This window comes from Anabas testudineus, chromosome 5 (assembly GCF_900324465.2).
Source record: "Anabas testudineus chromosome 5, fAnaTes1.2, whole genome shotgun sequence".
Taxonomy (NCBI): domain Eukaryota; kingdom Metazoa; phylum Chordata; class Actinopteri; order Anabantiformes; family Anabantidae; genus Anabas; species Anabas testudineus.
Genome location: NC_046614.1, coordinates 622,883 through 644,254, shown reverse-complemented (window position 1 = coordinate 644,254; position 21,372 = coordinate 622,883). Strand labels below are relative to the sequence as shown.

Genomic DNA, 21,372 nt, shown 5'->3' with positions numbered 1-21,372 from the left:
TGAAATCCCGTGAATGATAATTAACTAATCTGTGTGTGTGTGTGTGTGTGTGTGTGTGTGTGTGTGTGTGTGTGAAAGGGAGGAAGAGAGGAGGTGGCACGCTTGCTGAATCACTCCCTCTATCATCCCTCCATCCACCTATCAGTCTATCAGTGCATCTATTCCTCCTCCACCTCCACCTCGTCCTCGTTGGTGGTGTGTCGGCTAGAAGGACGGCCCCCGTGCTCTGACACACACGCAGACACACACCTCCGCGATGTGTCACTACCCATTCCACCTGCGTCTTCCTGTCATTCCCCGCTCGCTGCTCCATCTACCTACATTTGTTCTTTTCCCTCCCTCCATCCCTCACTTTCTCCTTTTTATTTCATTGTGTTTGTTCTTTATTTCTACCCCTCCTCGTTCTCAACCCCCCAACCCACACCCCCACGCTGTGTGTCACCGTTGCCGGGAAAGAATGAAAAATGCTGTGGCCGGCGAGAGTGAGAAGAGGAAGAAACGGAGGAAAGAGTCAAAGAGGAGAGAAGACAGTGAAAGCTGGAGCGTGTCTGGAGAGCGGCGATGCATCCTGTCACCATGAGCCCGACTTGATGGAATATCCCGGACGGCGGAGGGTAGAAGGAGGGAAAAGAAGAAGAAAGACAAGAAGAAGAAGTGGAGAAGGACTAGAAGAAAAACAGCACAGGGAAGGCAGGACAGCCAGCACTCGCCTCAGGAGGGTACGGGACACACAACAACAAAAAAGAACAACAACACATACATAACACATTCTTGCCAATCATTTCTCTAACAACTCAAGCTCTTCTGTCCCTTTTGGCGTTTTTCATTTTGGTTTTTGAGCTCCCTCTCTATCGCTCTTTCTAGCTCGCTCGCTCTCTGTGTGTCCACAGGCTCTGTTTGGGACTTTGACTAATTGTGAAACTACTCTCCGGACTCCGGAGCGGAGAAGAGAAGAGACTCTCTCTTCCCTCCATTTCTTTTTCATTCTAATTAATTCCCCCCTGTGCAGACTCAAAGAGCCTCTCTCTCGTTCTCCCTCTCTCTTTCCGTCTCCAACTCTGCCTCTCTCTACCTCGCTTTTGGTTTTTTCCCCCTCTCTCCATCTGTCTGCCTTTGAGAAGCAAATAATTGGATGTGGAGATTGGCTTCTCTGTGGCTGATCCAGAGGACTGAGACCGCACGGCACACAAACGCACAATTACTCACACTCACACTCACCTGGAGCTCGGGGTAGTGTGTGTGTGTGATGTGTGTGTGTGTGTGTGTGAATCTCCTTCCTACTGACTCCTTTTTGTGTCGTCTCTGAAGGATAAAGCTTGTATTATCCTGAAAAGACCAAAATGATCAGTTACAGTTTCTCTAACTTCTCTGACAAACACGTACATGCAGACACGTCACAGATATATCTTTCTATTCACTATGGTACAAGAGTAAGTAGCATCTTTTTTTGTGGGAGGGGGGGGTCTATTTTCAGCTGTGGATGAACACACATTTGATGCTCGAGTCAGTTTTTGCAGGTGTTTGTGGGACTTACTCACTCAGATGATACCCTACATTAACCTTCATTCATGTTCTGAAATCAACTTTACAGTTTCTCGGGCTCCTTCTTTCACGCTTGCTTTAAGCGACAGACACAAACTTGTTGAAAAACAAGATGATTACAGTAAAAAATACATTGAAAAACAAGTGAGAGTGAGAAGAAACTGGAAGGAGAGAGGAGCGAGAGAAGTAATAGGTAGCTCAAGTGGCCGAGAGACCTTTGAAGAGACTACTGGCTGAGGTATTTCCCTGCAGAGAGAGAGAAAGAGAGAGAGAGGCACAGATGAAGAATACGAAGAGGAGGCTTGAGAAGCTTCAGGGACGAGAAGACATGAGAGGTGTTATAAAGCCAGCTGCTAGCTGACTGAGTGCAACACACACACGCACAGTTGTAAGAGATGTAAAGCCGCTCTCGTTACACTTCCTGCTCTGAGGCACGGCACCAAAATCTCCAGGGATGAACAGGAGCCCCTTCATACACTCAACGCACACACAGCCACCTTAACACCTTTTACACACTGAAGACAGACACACAAGAGGGAACAAGAGGGAATGTTTCAGAGTTTCAGTGGGACCTTTTTTTTTCAAGCTACTTGTTCTTTTTTCTTCTGCGGTTTTTCATTATTCACCCACTCTCTCTCTCTCTCTCTCTCTCTCTCTTCACCTTCCCGCTCAACCACACATCTCTCTCCTCCCTCTCCACTCCACCTCCTCCTCCTCCTCCTTGTTCTCCTCCTCCTACTCCTGCTGCTTAGCTCCATCCAGTCCAGTCTCATTGTCCTCACACACATACACCCACCTTGCAGGCTGAGTGTGAACACGCACGTGCGTGCATGTGTCTCGGCGAGGGGCCGGTGCAGCCAGTCGTTTCCACACCACAGTGCAGCGGAGCACCGGGTTCCACTCTGAGGTGAGTGTGTGTCGCCTCCTTATCTCATTAAACACACTTCTCACCGTTTTCTTTTTCTTTTTCAATCTGTTCTCTACTTTTAGAAGTGTGTGAGCATTTAATTGTATAGCGAGTGAGGATGATGTAGAGTGTGTTCATTTTTGTGTGTGTGTGTATGTGTGTGCACGGCGAGAGTTGTTTGCGTTAACAGGGGTCAAAGGTGCTGGCGGTGACATTTGGATGGCTGTAGGATCGGATATGGAGCTGAGATTGAGCCTCAGGCTCCTGTCCAGACTGTTAGTGTGATTGTGAGTAAATGTCTGTTGGGTCGTGTGCGTGTGTTTGTGTGTGTGTGTGTGTGTGTGTGTGTAACTGGAGGGTGAGCTTGGCTCAGTCTGTACGTGCCCTGCTTATGAATTACTGACCACAGCTTGAGTCTTACTCCCCACTAGTTCCCATTGAGCCTCCACACTCCCTCCTTTGGTGCTTTGCTCATGTGTATTTCTTTTTCCTTCTTCCTCTTTTCTTATTCTGTCTGATTTTAGTTCAGTAACTTTACTGGCAATGCCTCCTCACAGCAATTCACACTGCCAAAGCTGTGTACTAAATGCAAATTCTCAAACAACCAGCCAGCGGTTTATAATGTATGTTCAATTTATGTCTTCTTCTTTCACTGTCTCTCGTTCTTCGGTAGCTGTCTCCCTCTGTCACACACACACACACACACACACACACGCATTCCATGGCAGATTTAAATATTTCCCGGCGGGGTTGGAGGGTGAACAGAAATAGATCTAATTCTAAATCAGGACGGAGAGCTCGGCTCAGGCAGCCTCCCTCCCTCCCCGCCCTCCCGTTACAGCCAGCAGCTACAACACTTGCACTCCAAAGGAGAAAAAAAAAGTTAAAAGATTAGCTGCAAATTTAGTGGAAGTGGAATTTATGGAGTGAACATGGCGCAACAGTGTGAAAAGCCACATTTACCCTGATTTTGGACATAGGAGGCATGAGCACAAAAGGGCGTCTCGGTTACAGAGATCCTGAAACAACAAAGTGGATTTGTGTGGCGCCATCCATAAAATAATATTAAAATAAACAGATGTTAATGTGGCTCATTTACTTCAAACAAGTTGACTTTGAAGATTTCTCAGAGTTTACGTTGTGCAGATTTGTCTGTTCCGCTGCTTGGTTGCTACAGTAGCTGGCTGCAGTGGGGAATGCAGCACCGGATTAAGTCTCTAAGACTAGAGTTAAGATATAGATCTGAAGCTGATGAGATCCCAGCTGCCTGTCTATCTGCCTACCTGTCTGTCTCCCTGTATGTCAAAGCTTGCTCCAGAGCAGAGATTGGATAAGTCACGGCCCGCCAGCTGCCTCCAGCGTGAAAGATGGAGATGTGGTAGAGAGTGAGAGAGGAAAAGTAAGACGGGAGAGTGTGTGTGTGTGTGTGTGTGTGTGTGTGTGTGTGTATGTGTTCATATGTCAAAGTGTTAGTTTGCAGCGGCATTGTGAGAGAAAGCAGGATGAGGGTGGAGGGTTGGGGGCAGGATAAGATGTGCTGAAGGTTGGATAAGCAGCACCTGGCTTGAGAGAGAAAATGGAAGATAAGGACGCACAAAGAGAATGACGTGGGGCTGTAAGGGTGGGGGTTGTCGAAGTGGGTGAAGCCTCCAATATCTACCTACAGTCAGGATGGATGTCACGTTAAGACCCACACGTACTTTACCTCTCTCCCCCCACCCGTTTTCCTCCATCTCCCTCACCAACCGCCCTCTTCCTTTCTAGTCTCTCCTCTTTTTTGACAATGAGCCGACAGCAAAGAACAAAAGAAGACATAATACATGCAAACCCTCCTCTCTCTGCAGTCAGCAAGGAGAGGAGGAGGAGGTGGAGGTGGAGGAGGAGGAGACAGGAAAGAGAGAGGGATGAGTAAGGCATAACATGTAAGGCCATTGTGGTAATCAAATTACATAAAAATATAAATAAAATAAGCTGCAGTGTGGTTGGTACAGTCAAAGCGGTGTACTAAGTGGGTGAACTTTGGGATGCGAGGATGCTACAAACTAGCAAAGTAGTTGCCCAGTTGTGGAAGCACGAGGAGAAAAATGTTGATTCCTCAAGAAAGTTTATCGACAAAAGGTGTAGAAACTCAAAATCACAGCACGAGCTGGTGAAAATGCTAAATCTAAGGTAACGCAGATAATCAAGCAGAGGAAAACGAAAAATCAATGCAAAGGACAGGAGAAAACTAACGGCATGGATCTGATAAGAAATAAGGGGAAAAACAAAATCACTACGAACGAAAGAACCACTGCACAGCAGAGGACTAACAATCAGCTAGAGACAAATGAACACTAACGGCAGGCGAGCACTAACAACGTAGTCAACTACGAAGGGGAAATTTTAAACGCACTAAAGAGCGTTTTAACAACGCGCATGTGGTCGGGGAAAGGTTAACAGAGCAAAAATGACACCGACAAAGTAACAAATGAAGACAGGGAGTATAAATACAAAAGGAGATGATCAGCTAATGCTGTTCACCTGCGGGAGTTGAACCCAGAAAGGAAACAAACAGGTAGGGAAGTGAATACGTTCTGCATTTACCACATCTAGCTGAAGCTTTAACTGACCTTGATGAGATTATCCTCAGCAGAATACAGAACTATAATCTCTTGAATAATGACCCCTCTGTCATAGTAGAATGACTTAACAAGAAATTGAATTACAATTCAAAATGTAGTTTATTTTAACCATGAGCAAAATCTTGACTTCACTGAAAGTGATTTTAGTCAGAACGCTGTTCTGCTCTGGGTTTCATTCCATATTGCTCAGACCATAATTATGAACAACCAAATCATTTGTGTCCCAAAAAATGTAAACACGTTAGGATTAGTTCTAGTTATGATGAGTTCTTACGGTTACTAAAACAATTGTGGCTCGCCTCAAAGTAAGTACAATACATCCTTAACATTACATTACCGGACTCCGGACTGTAACGGTGGTTTCAGAAAGTTGATGTTTGGAAGAAGATTAACTTCCTACTAACATCAACTTTCTTGTTTCACATGTATGTTACTTGCTGAATGTTACAAATGACTTGGTCTCATTTTTAACTGGATGGCAGTGTCTCTCAAGTTGTAATTCTGACAGCGAAGATAATGATCTGCTATTTGGTGAAAAGAACTATAAACAAATCATTGGCAAAATAGCTGCAAAGCCTCAGTCTCTTGCAATTACTGTCACAGTAAATAAAAGCCAACACTGACAACATACAGTGAACGGACCACTCCCCCGTTCCTATGCAAATGAACTGCAGTTACATTTTTAGATGAAACATTATCACTGGATGGACTATATTTTGATGAAACATATGTTTTGAATGAATGAAGCCCTTGTTAGAGTACCCAACAGAACCACGTAGACCTGATGTGCACGACTGTCACACCACAGGCTCCAGAGTCTCCGTGTGGTTAGGTTTAGGCTGGAAAAGCGCTTAGTTCAGCATTAACGTATACATTATTTATATTATATTAATTTTCAACAGATCCTCAATGTGTTATTAGAAATGCAATTGCAATGACATTTCCACAAGAACATACTTGTGAAAGCATAGTGGCAGCAGCTCAGGGGGTAGAGCAGTCGTCTGTGAACCCCAGGGCTTGTTCCTCTTATCTTTAATTGTCGAGGTGTCCTTGGACAAGACACCAAAACTCTGTAATAGCGCCAATATGTTCTGTTTGGCAGCTGTCCAACCACAAGGGATCAATAAAGTATGTTGTTATATTATTACTTGTGCTTAAATTTAAGTTGCATTGAAACTGAATTTCTAGTAGATGGGGTTTAAACATCTTGCAATAATGCGAGAAGTCAGATTAACAGGATGCCACCTTGTACTTCCCATTAAGCAAAGATTGAATGAGCGCAGCAATTTCAGTGCTCTCTCGCCATGGTGACGTCACTAAGGTGTTGGGGAAAAAAACAGAAGGGGTCAAACACTGCAGACAAATCAGTAGGTTGATCACATTTATATGGAAGAGAAAACCTAAACCAGGTGTAAAATTTACTACTCAATTGGCCTAATTTACTAAGAGCCCAAAAAGCGAGAGCTAAATTGTGTTTCTTTGGTGGGCGTTTCTAAAAGGAAAAAATGAGCGATTGATAGCAGGTGTAAACATGGTGGAGGCGACCATATCTAAATACTTTGTGTGTACTACTGGTGTCTGCCAAGGAGAGTTTAGAGAATGAGCAGCGTAAAAGCTGGAGGAAATTTGATCTAGAGGAAGTAAAGTGATTAGTTAGAGGGAGAGGCTAATAATCACTGTGACTAACTACAACAGCGAAATCGCAGTGTTACAGGAAGAAACATTAACTCTTGGGACACCAGCAACTCATGTTTGGCCTCATTCAGTGTGTTCTGGTACATGGAAACTTTGAGTGATGGCCCATTCTCCATTACATAGATTTTAGGAGTAGGGACAACACATGTGACTGGCTCCAAGTCAACCCATCAAGCTCATCAACAGCTCCAAAAGTGGATCACTGGACAGACTATTTGTATTTTTTTTCTACTGTCATTCCAAAGACATTTACATGAGTGGTAACCCCCATTTTTAATGCAGTCTTTAATTTCTCCTATGCCTCCTCCTCATCCAAATAACAGCAGCCATTCATACACAAGCAGATTGCACCTGTCTTTCAAATATATTAAATACAGAAGCCACCACAATCACTTTTCAGGCTTGATAAATCTTAGTGTGAGTGCTCAGTTTATGTATATCAATTTTCTCCTTGATGTATTTTGCACACTCAGACAAAAACACCCCCTTTGCTTATTTATGAAGGCAAAGTAGCAAAATCTACAACCTGCGCTATTTTGCTCATTGGAAAAACGTCGTCCTTAGATCCCCCTGTTAGTAGAGTAGTAGTAGTGAGTAGTTGTGCCGTTTTTTTGCGAGTGACAATTTTATTTAACACATTTGTATTTTAAGAATAGACCAGTTTAACTTTGCACTCCATACTTGGTGTAGTTGTGTGACTTTGGGTTTTGCTCACAGGTTATGAGTCACTGGGTAGAGATATGAGTTTAAAATATGATGCGGTTCATTTAGTGACACTGACTTCTTCAAAGTAAAGCTTTACTTCTATTCAGTTTAATAAAATAATACTATTTGCCATTTCAGTAAATGTCTATTTGAGGAGAAAAGTGCCTCAAATAGGAAAAAGTTCTTATGTTTTAACTCATTGAGCTGCTTGATAATTAATGGTTGCTGTGTATTACACACATTAGCGACTCCTGTACACATACATGCAGATTTGGGCAGGAATTTCAGCTGCTGTAATTAAGGAGGTGTTAGCAGTGAGAGAATAAAACATACATCAATCTCTGTATTGTCTTATTCTTTATCACTCTTTGCCCCCCCCCCCCCCCACCCCCCATTACTCTTCACCCCTCCTCACCCCGTCCTATCTTCCTCTTCTTCTCTCTCCTCTCCATCATTCCCCAGAGGTGAACCAGTGTGTGCAAGCTGTTGCACCAAGGGCAACGCTGGCGTAGATGGAGCTAGTTTAGCAGGGATGAGATATAGAGTGTGTGTGTGTGTGTGTGTGTGTGTGTGTGCACGTGTAGACACTTGGATACACGCGCGCACACACACACTTTCTAGTACACGCACAGACGCACCTTGTAGACACTGCAGGTGCTGCATCAAGATAAATGAGCCGTCATTAGCCAATCAGGTCAGCCAGTGGGAGGGCGATGGAATACCAAGGAGCAAGATCAGCTAGAGGAGGTCAAGCCTCCGACAGGGGAGATGTGTGTATTTGTGCTCTTGTGTGCATCTGTTCGAGTGTGTGTTGCACATAGAGAGATTGAGAAGGAGGATTCCCTGATTAGATGTGAGCTCTCGCCAAGTTTTCTCCTCCTCCTCCTCGCTGCATGAGCTTCCTCTTCCTCTCCTTCCTCCATCGTTGTTTCGTCTTTTTTTCCCACCAGTGCTCCTCTGGGAAGCGGAGGAGTGCTGAATATTGTTGTGCTGCCGTTTGACAGCCTAATTGGTATCTCCGGCCTGTTGTTTATCTCTTCATCGGCAGCTCATCAGTGTGAAGGAGACAGAGGTTGACGAGAAATTAAAAGCATTTCAGAAGACTAGTTATCAGCCCGGAAAAGGTAGATGTCATATTGTATTTTTCCTTTAAGTTCCCCCAGGCACTTCTCCAAGGAAAAGCAACCAATTAGAAACAAAGTTAGACGGAAATATATTTTCATTACACAGCTGTAATCAATCAACGTGTGAGAGTGCATGCATGTTTGCCCTCCTAACATTTACACCAGGGCTAATGCAAATGGATTTATGCATAAAGTGCTTATTCTCACAGGCAAAGGTGCTGCTGGTTGGAAGAAGGTAAATGATTAACCCCATGGAAAAAACTCTAATCTCCCTTATTCTCCCTCTCTATGAATGTGTGTGTGTGTGTGTGTGTGTGTGTGTGTGTGTGTAGGGGCTTTCAGGATGGCCGCTGGCTTACTTTGATCACTAATCCTTTCTCTGGCCTGACTTTCTGTCCCTCATTCTTTTTTCCTCTGCCCATCTCTCCACTCTCCTCTCATCTCCTCTTCCGCGCTTGCCTCACATGGCCTGTTGCCATGTCTGCATTGTGAGCAGCTTACAGGCAAATATCTAGGGCAGGGCGCCCTCTCTCTCTCTCCCTCTTTCTGACTCCTCATAATTCTCCCTCTGCCTTTTGCTCCCACTTTACTATTTCCTAATGCACATTCATTCAAAAGATGTGTTACCAGCATGGAGATGATTTTTAGATGTTGCATTATTGTGAAAAGCTTGGTAGGACAAAAACAATGATAACAATATTTGTAGATTTGCCAAACCAGTTTTATCAAACTTATTAAACTGACGTCCTGTAAATTGCTTGTTTCAGCCCAAGTAGTGCCACGTTCATGACAACAAAGTAAAACCCAAACAAATTCAACAGATTCACAGTGGAAGACCCAACATAATGAGAAATTATTAATAATAAAATATAAAATGATAAAAGTCTTTCACTGCAGAGTGAAAGAAACAAAGATTGCATGGTACTGCATGAACGCTAAAAAAACATAATTTTCAAAATAATTTTCAATGCAGTCAAGACTAGGATCATCACTGAGATAGAGTAGAGAATTCCCCAGGTCTGGACCACACTAGAATATTGGTTTCACCTAACAAAAATAAAAATAATAAATAAAATAATAATAATAATAATTATTATTATTATTATTATTTTATAGAAAACTAAAATAGAAAATTATGTACGAGAAAATGCTTTTGAATTGTTCGTATGACTGCTGCTTTCATTAAGCCCAGTGTTGTTGTTAACATGTTAACAACATGGTATCAACATGTGACTTTATTGGTCAGTTATGTGTTTTTGACTTTCTACACAGTGTGTGTGTGTGTGTGTGTGTGTGTGTGTGTGTGTGTGTGTGTGTGTGTGTGTGTGTGTGTGTGTGTGTGTGTGTTTGTATGGTTATTATTGTGAGCACCAATTTTTAACCTTTGAGTTTAGGACATTTTTACAAAGTGAGGACATTTTAGGGTTAGGGGTTAATTTAGGGTGAGGCAGTTAGTTGTGATGGTTAGGGTTAGGGTAAGGCAGTACACGTGATAAATTAGATACACACACTATGTTACTACTACTGGTCATTTGTGGTGATAAACTTCAAAGAATTTTCAGCTGTAACCTTTTTAAACACGATGAGGAGAAAGTTTCTCACATTGGGAGAATAATAATGATAATGACGTACTTTACTGATCCCCTTGGGGATTCACCGCGTCCTCACAAATGTGCAGAAGTTCAGCTAAAGCTAATATGATGCTTTGGTATTTTGTGATTTCTTTACAGTGTCACTTGTCGTTATGTTTTGTTTAAAAACTGACTATTTATGATTTTGCTGAGCTGAACTACCTCATTCAAGTCTTTCTTTCTCGTTCGTCCCTTCCTCTCTCTCCACTGCTCTGGGATCACTGTGACCTTTCTGTCCGCTTTTTTCCCTTGCTTTCTCTCTCTTACCTTTTTTTTTATCTCCTCTCAGTTTCAGGTAATCTGTCCAACCAGCTGAGGCGAGAAATCTCTCAGCTGCAGCACACACATACAAATAAGACCCTCTCTTTCTCTCTCTGTCTAACAGTTTGTCTGTTGCACTTGCAGTTCACAGCCCCTCTAAGTCTCCTGCCAGTGCCTTACAGCATTATTATTCAGCATGTTCATAACTTCATAGAGAAGCTGAAAGCTTGGCTAGACGGTTGTAGTGTCTGTGAGACCTTGTAATCCCCCAGCTCTCTGCCTGGGCTTCGTTAAGTCTTATTCCCCATTGACAATCTGAAGGTTACAATGAAAGAGCTCCTGGTGGACCTCAGGAGTACCTTGTTGGCTCTCTCTCTGTCATTCTGATGTCTCTCTTGTCTGTTTGTAGAAGCCAACAGATGACACAAAGATTATTGTATTTGTCAGTACCATTAGGAAATTAGAAGTCAACTTTACTCTTAAACTAAACAACATTTAAAGGCATGAGCATTTTAGCTGCTAAGCACTGGCCATAAAAATAATTTGGCACTTATAATCAGTAATAATCAGTTGCAGCCTCAGCATCTTAACAGTAAAATACTACAATGAATCAGTCATACATTTGCATGAGAAAAATATGTCCTGTGTTTCCAGTTCACAAATTGGACAATGTATATTTATTTATTGTCATTATCTTTGACTAGTGTGGATAATGCCACTTGATTCGTGCACGGGAGCTGAAATAACCTGGTTTGCAGCAAGACACTGGAATTTTCTTTTGCTTCAATGTAAGTTCAGGATTAATGAAAGCCACTTCTAAAAAGTCTTTTTTTTTTACATTGTGAACAAAATGGAGATTATCGAGGCCTCCTGGGGAGTGGTTGCATACATCCAGTCATCCAGGTGCAGGTGCAATGGTGGCAGTTGTAGTAGAGATGTGTGTGTGTGTGTGTGTGTGTGTGTGTGTATTGGGGGAGGGGTGGGGGTGGCACAAAGCACTGGCCTGTGGAGAAGAGAGAAAGCTCCTGTGTGTTGTGCAGTCAATAGGACCTTTGTTCTCTAGGCCTGGGACACAGTCAGCCAAGAGGACAGACTGAGACTCCAACGCATCATAGTACCTGAACTTGCACACACACACACACACACACACACACACACATAGACACCATACCAAACGCTGACAAGATGTCATTCAATCTCCAGTGTTCCTGTTTCACCTTATTTACCACTTTATCAGTTTTCCTGACTTTCTTCTCTTAGCTCCTTTCTTCCTTTTCTCTCTTTCTATACATCCACATCTATCCCACTTCCACTCGCCGTCTTTGTGCTTGAACAACAGAAACAATTTCCCTGTTTTTTCAGCCCTCTCAGTTATCTTGGCTGGAAGAGGGGGGTGGAGGTGGGTGCAAGTTTATACCTGGAAGCCGGACAGAGGGCATTTTGTGTCAACCATCGGAGCGAGGGACAGCAGGACAGACAAAAGACAGCGAGAGTAGGAATGGGAAGGTAAAATGGAGGGGAGACAAGAAAGCAACAGGTGCTAGAAACAAGTGCAGAAGTTGGTTTTAATGTCAACGTGATGGTGAAGAAAGGGCGAGTCTGAGGCTTAAAGCACGAAAAGAACAAAATAGACACAGGAAAAGGAGCAGGACATGATCTATGTGTTCGACTCAATGTGATAAGCCACAGGGAAACGGTTTGTACGTGACCACACAGCCACTGAGTGAAGGGAGCTCAGAAAAGCAGAGGATTGCCGCTGACCCAACAAATATCATACGAGATGTAAGTAAACTGAGAATCTGCAGGAATTTCATTTCTATGATCTATGATCTGCTGTGAATCTGTGAATTCTGTGAGCTGTTATGCACGTCTGAAGCGCACCCCCCTGCATTTAATGGCCTGAAAAAAGCGGCACATGAAAGCAAATGCTTTGGGATTCAGGATATTCAAGGCACACAGCAGAGTAAAAATTCTGTTTTATACACCAGTGAAAGCGTGCTGTTGCCTGCTTGACGGGAAATGTTGTGGACGGGAGGTTTCTCAGTGGCTAGTTACATTTCATGAGAAGAAGTCAGGCACATGTCAGCATGAATCACACTCACGTTACAGTGTTTGTGTGTTTGTGGGTGTGTATGTCCGAAGGCAGACGCGGCATAAATAATGGATAAAGGTTTAATAAGCCTTCTGTGGAACTTCTCTGGGCTGTTGACCATTGGGATCAGAATTAGGACTCTGTCACTCAAACTCAAAGGCACAATACCCAGCTTATCTTTTACGCTACACACACACACAACCGTATGTGCATGCTCACACACTCTTGCAAACACTGATTTCCTTATCTCATTGTCCATACTAGAAGATAACAAATAAACCACATTGTCTGTTTCCACAGAGGATCTCGATAAGACGCAAATCAGCTTACACGCACACAGACACATAAACATACACAGGCACATGTAAGGAAGGAAGCAGAACGGGCTTTTACAGGGATGAGGCTGAAAAAAGATGGGATTAAAACAAGGATGGATGACTTTGACATTAATCCTACCTGCTTTAAACTCCCTCTCTCTCCGAGTGCCCCTCTCGCTTTATTCTCAAGCTCAAGCTCCTTTATCTCTCATTTATTCTTATCTTCCACGTCTTTCCAGCACTCTGACTTTCCTATTCCCATGCTTGTTGCTAGAGCAGTCTCTCAAAAAAGGGATTCCCCTTCAAACTTCAAAGCAGCTCCTGGTTCTGGAGATGCAGAGGAACTGTTCAGATGTTGCATGCATCTGTTTGGGTATTAGGAACCTTGCTGGCTTGTATGTCGCCTTTGCTTTTTATCTTAGAGTGGTAGTTTTGGGGCTTATTTGCATCCTTGCTGTCAAAATGAAAAGATCAATATGACTGTCACTTCTTTATCGAAAACATGGCACTAAATATGACAGGCAAGAGGAAGTTAGCTTAGCTTAGCATAACAACTGGAGACGTGAAGAAACAGCTAGCTTGGCTCTTTTCAAATGGTGCTGAAAGCCCCGAAATCATAATAATTTACCAGAGTTACAGATATTTATAGCAGAAACAGCCACTAAGCCATTTAGCAATTAGATTAGTTGGACATGCGTTAAAATGAATAATTTACAAGCAAAACTTTTGGGTTTTGGATCCCGCTTTGGTTGGTTCACGCATGGTGCCACACTGAACTCGGGCCTGTGGCTGTTCATTTATGTGTGTATTTGTGGATGCACGTGGGCCGCTTTGCCTCCCTCACTCTGTTAACGTTGACTCATCCATTTTCAGCCAGTTAATAATTCAGATGGTCTGCAGGCTGTGTTTTCATCTGTCTCATCTCTGCGCTTGCCTGTGAAAGAACCCCTAGTAATTACACACCACCAAAACAAGACACTGACTCCAGTGGCTGGCAGCGTGGCTGAGGATGGTGGAGCCAGCGAGCGCCGGGTGGGTGGGTGGGGAAGAAGAAGAAAAAGGAAGAAGACGGAGAAGAAGAGAGAAGAGAGTGATGGGAAGACGAGAGGGAAGGGATTGGAGGATACACAGGAGACAAGAAGGATACACAGTGGAGAGAGGTGTCTCAGCACTGTTGTAAATCCTCTGCAGGGCCTTGTAAGCTGTCAGACAAGTTGAGGGTGTTAAAGGCATGAAGCGAGAGGGCTACACACACACACACACACACACGAATCATTGTGTGGGGAAAAAAGTTTACGCCTGCCACCGGCGTGACTGGCTCACTGCTGTGTTTTATGGCTTTCTATTCCTATGTGATTTTTTCTGGCATGTCACATAGGGTCTAAAGCCATTGGGTACAGAGTGGGAGATCTGCAGATGAGGATTAGAAGGATATATGGAGAGACAGAGGAGGGATAAACAAAGAGCGTAGGGAGGTTTAATAGCATATACAGTATGCACACACACACACACACACACACACTCATACCCCTATACACTGCATGGCCTGAGGCATTTTTGCCTCTGCTTGCAGGCAGCCTAGATTCTAGCTCAGTTAATTGCCCCCATATGAGACAGGTTGAAGCGCGCACACATACACACATGAGTGCAGACTTTATGTTTGGTCTGTGCCTGTATTTTTGTCACCCACTCTCTCCCACTTGCATTACACACACACACACACACACACAGACACACAATCACAGCCTACACTCCCCAGCCAGGCCTGCTGCTGCTGACTCAGGTTGGTATTTAATGAAGCTCTCAGTTTCACCTCGCGTCTCCTAATCTCAGCGCTCGTTTGTGATTGGCTGGTAGCACGGTAGCGAAAAATGTTAACGTCGGGAGTTTAGTGAGCCTTAAGACTACTTCTGGCTGTGTGTGTGTGTGTGTGTGTGTGAGAGAGAGAGAAACAATATAGGAGTGAGACACAGTGAAAGAGAGAGAGAGCAATTGAAGCATCACCAAGGAAGAAAAGGGTGAGAAGAAGCATAATGGTAAAGGAATTTTTCTCCTGAGTGACTGCCCTCAATAGACCGCCATGCCAATCTTTACCGCAGTGTGTGTGTGTGTGTGTGTGTGTGTGTGAACTGACCTATTGACTGATCCTCAGTAACTTTCTCTGCATTCAGTTGCCTGCTGAGAGTGAGGCAAACATGTGAAAGACATCCACATAGACACAGTCACATCAACGGTCAACCATATTATTTACTGGATTACACCAGATTCCTGGCTGTAGGCAGGTAGTTCAAATAAACTATCATACATCTTATGACATGGTGATAAAAATGTTAGATGACAGGTAGTTGGAGCACTTCATGGCTTACTCTTCAGTACACTACACAACTCACTCTTCAGAACGTGAATCAGAAACTCTAACGCAGCTGTTCCTCAGCTGGAGTTTTAACAGTAATATTATATTGAACATTATATTTAGTGATGCCCAATGTTCTGCAGCATGCAAATATTATAACTTGATTCAAACTTTAAGTTGAATAAATGAATTTGAATAAATGAGAATGCTGGAAACATGCTACTCAAGCAGAAGTAGTTGTAATTGTCTCATTGGTTAGAGGGGCAAGTCTCTAATGAAGCAGAATAAAGCTACATACTGTAGCAACCACAATTTCCCCAAGGGGATCAATAAAAGTATGTTATTATTATGTTTTATTAAAATATAATTGCTGACACATCCAGAGCAACAGTTCCAAAGTAAATCTTTCAAAGTGGCCGCTACAGGTATAAGATTGGTGCCAGATGTTGGATAGCCACTGCAACGACTGCAGTATGACTACTTGCTTGGATTGTTTTGTACTTTGGGCAGATTTGGTCTCTTTAGGCAAACTGTAAGTGAATCAGATTAAGCCAACTAAGTTGAGTAAAAGTTCTAATCAGCACATTCACCGTGCCGCACTGCATGAAAGAATCCAAACCCCTTTCTTCTTCTTTGATTCCACATATCCATGTCTGTTCAAAAGACTTGCTGGCAAAGATCTCCTCACGAGCGGTGCACTGTCTTGGCAGATTGCCAGATGAAGGAGAATTATTTTAACATCTCCCTCATCGTCTCCCCCTCCCTCTCTCTCCCTCTCTGTCTCTCTCTCTCTCTCTCTCTCTCTCTCTCTCTCTCTCTCTCTCTCTTCCTCTGCAGGTTAACGTGGATGCAGTGCGTCAGATAGGCCATGCCCTTCACCTGTGCCTGCTTCTGTGGCCTGAACGGCTTCTGCCGCAGACGGAAGAAAAAGAAAAAGGAGCAAGTGGAGGAAGAGGAGGGTGAGGAGGTAGAAGAATGGAGGGATCATGAGACAGAAGTGTGACAGCATCGCTGTCAGAGGTGCTCTCCTCACCTTCACCAGGGATTTATCCTTTAACGGACTGAAATGTACAGTCCAGGTTACTGCTGCTTAGTACTGACTGTCTGTATGGGAATTCTTTAACGGGGCTGCAGCGTGCACAGGCTTTTATTCAAAATGCTGAATCACTTGGGCATTTGGGATTCATTTCGGTCCTGTTGAAATTCTTGAATCAGATACTATCTTATTTCCAACCGTATCCGTGACTAAGATTTCAGGTTCTACTAGATTTCTACTTTTCAAACTCCCTAAACTCAACAATCAAAAAGATGACTTGATCAATATTCTCCAGGATGAGTGAGTGATTGGTGTAAAATAAAAGCCTGTGAGCCAATCCTCATTAACCATTTGTGCAGCGCTTTCATTTTCCTTTGGCAACTGATTTCAAACTTTGCTTGTGCTGATGTGATTCCAAAAACCATTTCTTATCTGTTCATTTCTTGCCATAGCTGGTGTGAAGAGGTGATGGCCTCTAGAAATTCATTATTTCTCTCTGTTACACCTCTCCGTTCTCTCCTTTAATCGCAGCAGCTCCTCCACGGAGGTTGACTCGGAGCAAGAGCTTGGTGGAGCTCCACAACTCCTCACTTGCAGTACATGCTTATGTCAGATTAACTTAGTGAAAACTTCAGCCAAGTGAGAAAGTGTACAGTAATTTCCAAAGTCACCCATGGAGGGCCGCAGCCCATCTCGCTTTTTCACGCTGAGCTGGGCCCGATCTAAAGCCGAGCAGCTGTCCAATCAGCAGCTTAGCTGGAGTGTGAAGATGGGAGTCAAGGGTCAGAATGAGCAACAGGGTTTGTGAGAAGTCCCTCCTCTGATGCTGTAGCATCTCTGTCTCATTAATCGGCAGACAAGTAATTACAAACACACACACACACACCAATGCAGACCCATCAATTAATGTCCCCTGGTGGGTGCCAGTGTCTGTCCCCAAATGCCACTGTGGTGCACTTCCAGCTGTCACCTGTTTGAGTGCATGACTCTAGAAGCGCGTGTGTATATGCTTGTGTTTCTCCTTGGCTGCAACAATAGACTTTCAAACCTGAACCAAGTGGTTAAGATATCTATTCAGCTGCTATATAACTGCCTTTTCAGGATGCACTTTGAGACACACACACTCATATAGATAGATAGAGGTCTCATTAGTGTGTGTGATTATGCATGGCACGTCCAGTCAGGCAGTGGAGATGTAATTAACCTTTTCCAGCAGGAAACAGATGCCTGGATGTCACACAGACAATGACGCTTACACACACAGACACACACAAGCACATACACCCTCACACACACGTCTGCTGTCAGGGAAACAAAGCCAACGTCATGGTGTCACGGAAACAAAGCCCCAAAAGCGCCGCCTGGCATTCTGTGATAATCCCCTCACGCATATTTACATTTAGGGTTTAGAATACGTCTTGGTGCACGTGCACACACACACACACACACACACACACCTCTGCCCATCCATCCTCTCTCTCCTGTCTACAATTTAACCTTCCCTCTCATTCACAATTTTTCCTCTCTTCCATCCCTTTCCATCTCTCCCCAAACCGTCTTCGTGTTCGGGTTCATCTGTTTATCATCAGTGGATAGGACACGGCCTTACACGGCAGCCCCCATATATTAGTCCCCACTCTCTCTTATTCCCTCACTGAATATCAGGGATTTCTTCAGGCGGGCAAAAAGCTGCTTTACAACTGATTAATGAACGACCCTGATCGTGTCTGTTGGTGTGTGTCTGTGCCTGGGTGGAATAGATTGTCTATTTACTCATTCTCGTGCTACAAGCGGCGAAATGAGACAAAGCTAAAGCCATTTCACAGTGTAGAGCACGTATTATGATTCAGTGTGTTCGACGCAGCCCTAATGAGAAAGAGAGAGAGAATGAGAGGAGGAGACGGAGGAAGATAGGAGAGGAGAAGATGGTAATGAGAGCAAAAACTGGATACAGATGAGGGGGGCTAATGCTAGACAGAGCAGTCATGCTAATTGGCTACAGCGGATAACTTTCTGAGCTGGGGATGAGTGTGTGTGCGTAGTGTGGGGGCAGAGCAAAGCACAGTCTGATCTGTTGGCGTTACACTCGTTTAACACTCCCTCCATTTCACCTCTTTAATGAGAGGAATATTCGGTCCAGTAATGGTGAAAGACTTGATATTGGTAACGATTTGTTGCTCACACACACACACACACACACACACACACATCAGAATGGTAAGGTGTGTGGAGGGGGCTGGAAGAAAATGCTGTTAGTGGGGTTGTGTGTTTTCCCTCAAGTACCACAACCCAGTCCTTTATGGATCATGGCAATTTTCAGGGATTGTAACTCAAGGACAAACAGCTAAAAATAGAGGGGTGGTGCACGACTCTTGCGATAGCGGGGAGGAGAAGAGAGAGGTGGGAGGAGGTGTGTGTGTGTGTGTTTATGCGTGTGTGTGGGTGGGGACAGCGAAAACGAGTCCTGTCGCATTAGATTTGGGTCAGAAACGAGGGGAGAGCCAACGAAGCGGAGAATGTTACAGACGGCGAGAGAGATTCATCACTTGCTGCTTCACGTACCTCTCACTCGTCTCCTTCAACACCTCCCCGCTCTGCACCCTCGCACCCTCTCCCTCCCCTGCTTCATACACACACAGAGACACACGCACACACCTGCAGGACGCGAAGAGGGGAGGGTGATGGGAACGAGGACGCTGCAAGCAAGGGAGAAACTAGTGAGAAAAGATGGTGAACCTCTGGAAAAACAAAGAAGATGCAGCAGGGCAGAAAAGAGAATGAATATACAGTATCATGTGACGGAAGGAGGCTGAAACACAGCTGGGTTAGATGATATTATAATATACATCATTCTGTCCAAGGCTCCTTACTGTATAATGAGTGCATGCATCAGTTTATACGGTGACTCCAGTAGAGAATGATCAGCCTGTGATCTGTTACTTCTGAACTGAGTCTGACGACTGAACTTAAAGGAACAGTTTGACATTTTCCAAAGGAGATACTACTTTTCTTTTGATAGATGGCTGAAAGGAAGGTTGTGTGTTGGACTGGTTTAATGGTTGAGATGCGTCTTGATCATGACATCAATAGCCTTCAAACCTCTTTTGCATGATATACCCCTTTTTTCTCCAAATAAACTAAAACATCGACTCATAACACAACATGCAGCAGCAGCAAATAACAATGCATGTACCGATGCATTAACTGTCCATCAATCAATCAATCCCACCTTTCCACTGCAGACTTGCAATGTTTACATTTAAATCGATGTAAATGCTCGCCAACTAAAAGCATATACAGAACTATGCAGGAGACTAGATCCCGCGCTCACCTACACCTGTTCTGTCTTGCTAATGAAGAAGAAAGCGGGGGTTCCACCAAGGCTAATTAGGAGGAGTGAGATGCAGAGTCTTGATAGACTAGTGATAGAGTCAGGAGGGAGACACCAACACAGAACGCTTAGAGCCCCCCCTCCCCGCACACAAATCCCCCAGCACCAGGAGAGAGAATGGGGAGAAGGGATTCTAGGAGAGGAGATAAAAATGAGCAGAGGACGAGGAGAGAGATATATAGTGTAATTGAGACTGTAATGGCTTTTGTCAGGAGCACCTGTCAGGGTCAAGTTAAAATGACTTCAGTGAGAGACAAAGAAAGGGATGAGATGATGGGAGGGGAGTGAATGGCGCAATTGGAGTCAGGATCCCCGTGAGGAGAGGCCCTCGTCCATGCCAACCTCACCTGATTGCCAATTTGTGCCAGTCCACAGACATCAAACGTCAATACGAGCCACTCACAGACACACAAACGAAGCTGATTGGAGAGTGCTAACCAGCTAAAAGCACCCATACGCATCCAATCACACTCATGTACCGCCTCACGCTGACAGCCCACCTACGCTGACTGATTGGACACATCTACACGCCTAACAAGGTGTCCACGGTGCAGACCTAAGACGTTTGATTGGAAGATAAAACTGCCGCCATTAGATACCTGAGTCTCCCCCACGTCTAGATGAAAAAAGGTGGAGCGCTGATTAGATTGCAGCCTGCTGTGCCAACCTCGGATCTGCACCATGTTCATTACCAGCCCTCAGCCCCAGACCCCCTACCCCCAACTGATCCTGTCCTTGTTTGCGTTTTCCTGCCAAACTCAAATTCCCTGTTTGTGGTAGAAAAGCAATTCTGACACCCTCGAGAGTTGGAGTCGATGCCTGAGGAGTGATGGAATTAAGTTGAGTAAAATGTATTTATAAATCGCTGGTAAAGCTACACCTGGCACTTTAACTTCTTGACAGTGACACATAGATTCAGGAGCTCACTACAGAGAAATCCTGTGCTGGTGACACTACATGTCCTCTATTTGGTCTGTATTAGGTCTTGAAGAAGGGAATCACACACTCAGTGCTTTTTGAGATTCAATGTTTTACAGCTTTATAGAAAATATTTGATTTTGACCCTTTTCACAGTAATTGATAAGAAAAGTGGATTTTTACACAGTACATATTGAACAAATGGGCTTCTCACAAAGAAAACCTATACATCAGAGCCAAGACTAAACTATTTGTTATGTAGATTATCAGCTGGACTTTCTAGCTATTGAACATCAAACACAACTAGCTTGTGTGTGTGTGTGTGTGTGTGTGGGGGGGGGGGGGGGGGGGGACTACTTGAGGGTTATAGGAATGTAGGTATAGGAAACCTTACTGCATATTTTATAGGCTGAATAACTCCCTAAATAATAAATAAAATAGACATAATTTCCCCACCAGATCTTTTTTCCTGACAGCGTGCAGAAACCACATATCTCAACCTCTTAAAACTCATTTAAAAATACCTGAACAATACCTTTTAGAAGACTGGAAACATCTTCAAAAAGTGACAAAAGGTGACAAAAAGTCAATCTATAAACAATATGGCAGAATACTGGGGTCCAGGGGTACGAAATGGTTACATTGGTAAAGAGGCACAGTGATTTACAGTAGTTTGTCCTTTCACACTAGTGAAAAGATACAGACTAAAAGAATATCTGTCAAAATGGATACAACAAGGACAAGATTGAGTCGCTAATATGGCTCCTGCTCCAAAAAGC

General features: G+C 43.9%; 1 long non-coding RNA gene across 1 annotated transcript; it reads left to right on the top strand.

Moving 5' to 3' along the window:
- The first annotated feature begins 366 nt into the window (after window positions 1-366).
- On the top strand, window positions 367-20,849 carry LOC113151683. The gene is made up of 3 exons (XR_003297804.1): window positions 367-719; window positions 2,295-2,449; window positions 16,086-20,849. It is a non-coding gene; the product is annotated as an uncharacterized LOC113151683 (long non-coding RNA).
- The last annotated feature ends 523 nt before the right edge of the window (window positions 20,850-21,372 follow it).